Source organism: Taudactylus pleione, unplaced genomic scaffold, assembly GCF_031769625.1.
Source record: "Taudactylus pleione unplaced genomic scaffold, aTauple2 ptg000120l, whole genome shotgun sequence".
NCBI lineage: Eukaryota > Metazoa > Chordata > Amphibia > Anura > Myobatrachidae > Taudactylus > Taudactylus pleione.
Window position 1 is genome coordinate 6,671,375 of NW_028284522.1, and position 8,360 is coordinate 6,679,734.

The following is an 8,360-nucleotide window of genomic DNA, read 5'->3' on the forward strand; positions in this document are numbered from 1 at the left end:
GCCATCCCACTTACTGGTCACAGTTTCCTATTGAAAGGGGGGAGATCAGGGGGAGAACTCCAAGTCTCAGCGCTGCTCTGCTGCATGCGCATCTGTACACAGTGCTGTGAGAGCCTGGGGGCAGCCCAGCATTGTCGGGAGTACTAGGCACGCCAGTAGTGTGATGAAAATGGGGCAATGTCATGAGGCCACACCCCTAATAGTTTGCACATATTTATTGGAAGCAATGTGATGCTGGCCAGGGTGTCCTTACCTGACTGTGGATATCTTGCTTGATACCAGTCATTACTATATTCACAATTTCCAGCAACAGCAGGGATGCAATATTATTTATCCCAGATACCAAAGCGAGTCTTTCCTTTCTCACACTCTCAGCAATATTCAGCCTAGGATTGGAGTGGGACATGCATCAGTTATATAAGACAGAACAAGACATGGTGATACTGTGGTACTATAAGTCATAGGTGTGACCAGACATGTATCATTGTGTTATACAGAGGCAGAACAGGGCTCCCGGAGAGGAGTTTTCTAAAATCAGTAAGTATGGTGTAAGTTAGATCATTAAATCAGAAGTCTGATTAAATGCTGTGATTGTTACTGAAGATTTGTACTTTTCAATAGTGTATATACATAATCCTCATTTGTGCTAGAACTGTAATCAGCATTGCTCTGATGGGTAAGTGGTACTGGGCCTGAGTCAGAGATGTACACTAATGCCACAGTGACTGTGGATTGCTCTGATGGGTAAGTGGTACTGGGCCTGAGTCAGAGATGTACACTAATGCCACAGTGACTGCGGATTGCTCTGATGGGTAAGTGGTACTGGGCCTAAGTCAGAGATGTACACTAATGCCACAGTGACTGCGGATTGCTCTGATGGGTAAGTGGTACAAGGCCTGAGTCAGTGATGTACACTAATGCCACAGTGACTGCGGATTGCTCTGATGGGTAAGTGGTACTGGGCCTGAGTCAGAGATGTACACTAATGCCACAGTGACTGTGGATTGCTCTGATGGGTAAGTGGTACTGGGCCTGAGTCAGAGATGTACACTAATGCCACAGTGACTGCGGATTGCTCTGATGGGTAAGTGGTACTGGGCCTGAGTCAGAGATGTACACTAATGCCACAGTGACTGCGGATTGCTCTGATGGGTAAGTGGTACTGGGCCTGAGTCAGAGATGTACACTAATGCCACAGTGACTGCGGATTGCTCTGATGGGTAAGTGGTACAGGGCCTAAGTCAGAGATGTACACTAATGCCACAGTGACTGCGGATTGCTGATGGCTAAGTGGTACTGGACCTGAGTCAGTGATGTACACTAATGCCACAGTGACTGCGGATTGCTCTGATGGGTAAGTGGTACTGGGCCTGAGTCAGAGATGTACACTAATGCCACAGTGACTGTGGATTGCTGATGGCTAAGTGGTACTGGACCTGAGTCAGTGATGTACACTAATGCCACAGTGACTGTGGATTGCTCTGATGGGTAAGTGGTACTGGGCCTGAGTCAGAGATGTACACTAATGCCACAGTGACTGCGGATTGCTCTGATGGGTAAGTGGTACTGGGCCTAAGTCAGAGATGTACACTAATGCCACAGTGACTGCGGATTGCTCTGATGGGTAAGTGGTACAAGGCCTGAGTCAGTGATGTACACTAATGCCACAGTGACTGCGGATTGCTCTGATGGGTAAGTGGTACAGGGCCTAAGTCAGAGATGTACACTAATGCCACAGTGACTGCGGATTGCTGATGGCTAAGTGGTACTGGACCTGAGTCAGTGATGTACACTAATGCCACAGTGACTGCGGATTGCTCTGATGGGTAAGTGGTACTGGGCCTGAGTCAGAGATGTACACTAATGCCACAGTGACTGCGGATTGCTCTGATGGGTAAGTGGTACTGGGCCTGAGTCAGAGATGTACACTAATGCCACAGTGACTGCGGATTGCTGATGGCTAAGTGGTACTGGACCTGAGTCAGTGATGTACACTAATGCCACAGTGACTGCGGATTGCTCTGATGGGTAAGTGGTACTGGGCCTGAGTCAGAGATGTACACTAAGGCCACAGTGACTGTGGATTCCTCTGATGGGTAAGTGGTACTGGGCCTGAGTCAGAGATGTACACTAAGGCCACAGTGACTGTGGATTGCTCTGATGGGTAAGTGGTACTGGGCCTGAGTCAGAGATGTACACTAATGCCATAGTGACTGCAGATTGCTGATGGGTAAGTGGTACTGGGCCTGAGTCAGAGATGTACACTAAGCCACAGTGACTGCAGATTGCTCTGATGGGTAAGTGGTACTGGGCCTGAGTCAGTGATGTACACTAATGCCACAGTGACTGCGGATTGCTGATGCGTAAGTGGTACTAGACCTGAGTCAGTGATTTACACTAATGCCACAGTGACTGCAGATTGCTCTGATGGGTAAGTGGTACTGGGCCTGAGTCAGAGATGTACACTAAGGCCACAGTTACTGTGGATTGCTCTGATGGGTAAGTGGCACTGGGCCTGAGTCAGAGATGTACACTAATGCCACAGTGACTGTGGATTGCTCTGATGGGTAAGTGGTACTGGGCCTGAGTCAGAGATGTACACTAATGCCACAGTGACTGCGGATTGCTCTGATGGGTAAGTGGTACTGGGCCTGAGTCAGAGATGTACACTAATGCCACAGTGACTGCGGATTGCTCTGATGGGTAAGTGGTATTGGGCCTGAGTCAGAGATGTACACTAATGCCACAGTGACTGCGGATTGCTCTGATGGGTAAGTGGTACTGGGCCTGAGTCAGAGATGTACACTAATGCCACAGTGACTGCGGATTGCTCTGATGGGTAAGTGGTACTGGGCCTGAGTCAGAGATGTACACTAATGCCACAGTGACTGCGGATTGCTCTGATGGGTAAGTGGTATTGGGCCTGAGTCAGAGATGTACACTAAGGCCACAGTGACTGCGGATTGCTCTGATGGGTAAGTGGTACTGGGCCTGAGTCAGAGATGTACACTAATGCCACAGTAGCTGCGGCTTTGTACACAGAGGCTGTGCTAATGTATGCAAATGCCACAGCTGCCAGGATTTGTAATGTGAGATGTCACATCTGCGGCCTCACAGATCCAAACAACTGCGTACAAAGACGCAGCTCGGACGCAGATCAGTTGATTATCTGACTTCTGAGTAACCCTATACAGGATCTCAGTCACAGACAGACATGCCCCAAAAATGGTCGGGTCACATCTGCATTTCAGGTGTCACCTCCCCATTGTCGCCCATAAACGATCCCTTCCTGTCAATCACTTTGTGAATAAATCCTGACTGTGAGCAACATCAGTAATGACACGTGACGTATGCGCAGTGCGACTCATATGTGTGTGCAGGTTACATGTAATTGCAATATCTGCGCAAACAGCGGCATTGCATCCATCTCTGAGTCAGGGCCATTGTACACAGCACATTGGGGCCTATAATAACAAACGATTAAAGTACAGGGAATAATAATCACGTTGTTTGTTTTACATGCAAAGGAAACAAAATAATTAGTCAGTGACTGTTATAGAGCTATACATTGTAGTAATATGACATCATAGGCATCTCAGTAGTAGTGGTATAGAGAGTTACTTACATTATTATTGTGGTAAGTATCTTATAGATGGTCTTACATACAATGTAGCCAGCATAGCCCACCCAGATACTGTTACTGTAGGCCATGGTGAATATGGCAGCACTGTCCACTGCACAGAGGACACACAGAGCCAGCTCTCCCCAGAAGCTCCAGTCTGTCTTCATGCAGCCCATCACGGAGAATGCAAATAGACCTGCAGGAACAAACAGGTGCAGAGTAGCTATCAGGTGTCATCATGTATTTTACTGACCTGATATGACCAGAGGAACTTACAATGAATGTTATCACCCATTTTTGATACATAAGGGAATACAATTTTAAGAATGTATAACATGATCATTGAACAGGGCTCCGTACTCTATAAAACATGTATATGGCATTGCACATAGGCAAATGCTGGGGGGTTCCCAGTTGCCACATTTGCAGAAGTATGTTAAATGATTTGATATAACATGCTGCTTAGAGACAGTAAAAATCTGCTGTTAATGCCCAGTGGTAGTAGCTTCTCCTACCAAGGGCCAAATGTAATAGGGTGTCTGTTTTGGTAAATTGCGAGTTTGGTTCTAAACTCGCAATTTTTCACAACTCTCCAATGTAATAGGGTGTCTGTTCACTAAAACTCGCATTTTTCAGAGTTACTAAAACTCCCCATTCTCAAACTTGCATCCAGATGTTTTCACAGTGAAAGCAATCAACTTGCCCAATGTAATAGAGTGTCTGTTTCAGACTCGCAAAAAAAAGATTACCAAAAGTCCCCAAATATTAGACCTGCTTCAGGCTAGCGAGTATATCCTGAGCAGGTCAGATTAACACAGAAACATGCACATATCCATGAAATATGTATATGTTTCTGTGTGTACGTGCACTCCCTCCCCAAAAGCATAACCAGCCACGGGCTTTATAAAGCCTGTTCTGGTTCTAAAAATATAGGGGCCAAAATGCATAGGGGCCCCTGTATATTAAGAACCAGCACAGGGCTTTGTTGAGCTGGTCCTGGTTCTATAAAATCAGGGGACAAAACGAGTAGGGGTCCCCTGAAAATTCCAGAACCAGCACCGAACTCTTTCTAGCGGGAGGATAATGTCACAGCCAGGGAAAACCTTTCACCGGTTTCCCCGGCCAAAGCATTATCCCTGACCACTAGTCAGTCCAGGCCGGGGGTCCCTGGGGAGATGGGAACCCCCCAATAAAGGGGCCCCCCTCTACAGGGCACCCCAGGCCTAGACTGATAGCCCAGGGCTATCCCCGGCACCCTATGGTCATGGGTGCCGGGTTGATAGTGTTAGTGTAAAGTGTAAAAATAACGTTTCCATATTGTCTTTAGTTGTAGAACCACAAGTACCAGCAAGCCTCCCCTGCATGCTGGTATTTGGAGAACCACAAATACCAGCATGCGGGGCATTACGGGCCCGCTGGCACTTGTAGTTCCACAACTAAAGAAATACGTAAATAAACATACACCGTGAAAGTAAAATTTTAATAAAACATACATGCACACTCACACATACTCACCTAGTATCCGAAGTAATCCATAGGTATGTACCTGAAATAAAAAATCCATACTCACCTCTCCTATGCGTCGATCGCATCCACTTGTCCAAGTAGGCAATCCAGGGGTTAAAATAACAAACACGCAAAAAACCCGATCCATGCGGACTGAGCAAAGGTATGTGTGTACACATACCTTTGCTCTGCGTAAATGACCGGGGCACACGTGTGCCCCGTCAGTGAAGGGGCCGCCAGCCAATCAGGGAGCATCTCCGTCGGAGCAGCTCCCTGATTGGCTGAATGCGGTCAGCCTGTGTCTCCCATAGACTTCTATGGTGAGAATTCCCCATAGAAGTCTATGCAGGGAGCCGCTACATTGTAACCGCAAGATTAATTGAGGTTAATCTTGTGGTTACATCAATGATACAATGTCGCAACATTGTATCAGTGATGTTACCACAAGATTAACCTGAGGTAACCTTGCGGCTACGATGTAGCGGTTCCCACCATAGACTTCAATGGTACCCCTATGGATTACTTCGGATACTAGGTGAGTATGTGTGAGTGTTAGTGTGCATGTATGTTTTATAAAAATTTTACTTTCACGGTGTATGTTTGTTCATTTATGTATTTCTTTAGTTGTGGAACTACAAGTGCCAGCGGGCCCGCTGGCACTTGTATTTATTTTGACACTTTACACTAACACTGTCAACCCGGCACCAATGGCCATAGGGTGCCGGGGATAGCCTTGGGCTATCAGTCTAGACCTGGGGTGCCCTGGAGAGGGGTACCCCTTTATTGGGGGGGTACCCAACTCCCCAGGGATCCCCAGCCTGGACTGACTAGCGGTCAGGGATAATGCTTTGGCCGGGAAAACTGGTGAAAGGTTTTCCCTGGCTGTGGCATTATCCCCCCACTAGAAAGAGTTTGGTGCTGGTTTTGGAATCTTCAGGGGACCCCTACTCATTTTGTCCCCTCATTTTCCAGAACCAGGACCAGCTCAACAAAGCTCTGTGCTGGTTCTTAATATACAGGGGCCCCCTACGCATTTTGGCCCTGTATTTTTAGAACCAGAACAGGCTTTATAAAGCCCGGGGCTGGTTATGCTTTTGGGGAGGGGGTGCACGTTTTTTTTTTTTAAACACACACAGAAGCCATCACGGATCTCACTGATCTGTGAATGCTTCTCTAAAACTCGCACCTTTTAATGCTACTCGCATTAAAAGGTGTCAGTTTACATAGTCCTTAACTCGCCTAAACTTGCAAATGCAGTAGCCTCGAGCTGAAAAGTTCGCAGGCTATTGAATTTGCGAGTTTCAGTACAAACTCGCACTTTTCAAAAGTGCAAGAATGTGCGAGTTTGTACTGTTACTAAAACTGACACCCTATTACATTTGGCCCCAAGTGTGCAGTGTGTGGATCTGAGTACTCAATCAGCGCAACAGACCAAAGAGAACAGAGAGCAGCTACCAGCAAGGAGACAGGTGTCTTACCATAAGGTGGGACACTGTGTGCTTAGAAAGCTCAGTTCTGTCTCCTACTGGTTCTGTCATGTATGTATATTTATTATGGGATGTTTAAACTTTTCAGCTCAGGCTGGTTAGTCCTTCTGTCACATCTCATGGCCTATGTTGATAGCTTGTCCCCTGTATATGCATGAAGTATTACAAATCGTTTGTGTGAGGCAGACTATAGCTTATTAAGTGCTAACTATGTGACCTCTTCATGGACTGGCCACACACACTCTAAAGTCAAGCATTTAGAAATCTTGCATTTGCAGGTCCAAAGCTGCATACACACACAACGATGTTAGTAACCAACGATTTTAGTGAATGATTTTCATTCATTTTTCCCTTGAAAAAGTGAACAAAAATCGTTCACTAAAAATCATTGGTTACTAAAATAATGAACGATTTTTATGAACGATGAACGATTTTTTAATAATGTATACAGTGAATGGAAATTGTTAATCGTTTATCGTTCATTCTGCACAACATGAATGATTTTCTGAACAAAAATCGTTTGTTGGACAGTCAGAATGAACGATGAACTACAAACTACAAATGTGAACATGCATGAACAATTATCGTTCATCGTTCACCTTAAAAAAACGATAATGACGTTATAGTTAAATTGTTCAAAAAATTGTTGTGTGTATGCACCTTTATAAGTTTTTTTATAACTCTGTCTAGTGTTTTTAATGGAAATACTGTATATAGGATATATCCTATATTTAGCTGAGAGCTTTCTGGACCAGAAGCAACATAGGGAATGGAATTCACCCAGTCTGCTTCCCTTTTCAGAGATATTTTATCCATCAGTCTTTTGACATGAGAGTGAGGAATATGACTTATAGAGGCCTATTCATTATGTTAATTATCGGGGTGTGAATGGACCCCGATAATTAACATTCTAACTCACCACGGAATCCGGAGTAATTCATCATTGCTCTGACACGGTGACAGCTGAGCAGTGATGGTAGTGCACATGCAAGACCTACAGGTCACGCATGTGCGCAAGAGCCCCGATGTCCAGCGGAAAGAGCCAGAAAGGGGTGGAGGTATCCGAAAGGATCCCTCTTCGCAACCCAGACCTCTTTCCCATAGGAAAGGAATGGGTTGCTATCCACACACTGGAGCATTCGCCATCTGAAGATGGCGAATGCTCCCGTACTCAAGCTCCAAAAATATTGTATTTCCGGAGCTTGATTAATTCTATCCTCATACTAGTGTATGGGGACAGCGAGCCATTCCACAAGAGGAAGGTAAGTAGGAGATATCTATTACATACCTAGCACAGCTTCAGCAGCTTCCACACCTCCATTAAGCACGTAGACACTGTCAGAGTGGTCCAAGCTATCCCAGAGCATTTGGGAAGAGCCAATCACTTGGTAGTATCCAGCTGTCACAAGTGCCCACAATGAGGACCCAGTAATGATGCTGCAGGAATAACACTTGCGGAAGTCCAGCAACTGCTGCTTGAAGAACTTGGCCACCATCTTACAACAGCTGTGCACAGTGTTCATGTGTCTGTGTTTGATGTGGTCATTTGTACACTCTGAACATGGCTGCTCCTTGCTGGGCATGGGCAAGAAAATGGAGATGATGAAAGCCATTGATGCACATTCCAAGGAAATAATGTTCAGGTAATAGTAGGAGAAATGACCAAGTGACACCATGAGCTGACCACACACAGCACCTATGGTGTATCCCAGCAGGCTAAACCCTCGGTAATAGATAAAGGCCTT

General features: G+C 45.9%; 1 long non-coding RNA gene across 1 annotated transcript; it reads right to left on the bottom strand.

Moving 5' to 3' along the window:
- Positions 1-348: 348 nt before the first annotated feature.
- Positions 349-7,990, bottom strand: LOC148524201 (uncharacterized). Its single transcript, XR_015878375.1, has 3 exons — positions 7,904-7,990; positions 3,626-3,818; positions 349-386 (listed from the first exon to the last, which is right to left on the bottom strand). It is a non-coding gene; the product is annotated as an uncharacterized LOC148524201 (long non-coding RNA).
- Positions 7,991-8,360: the final 370 nt, after the last annotated feature.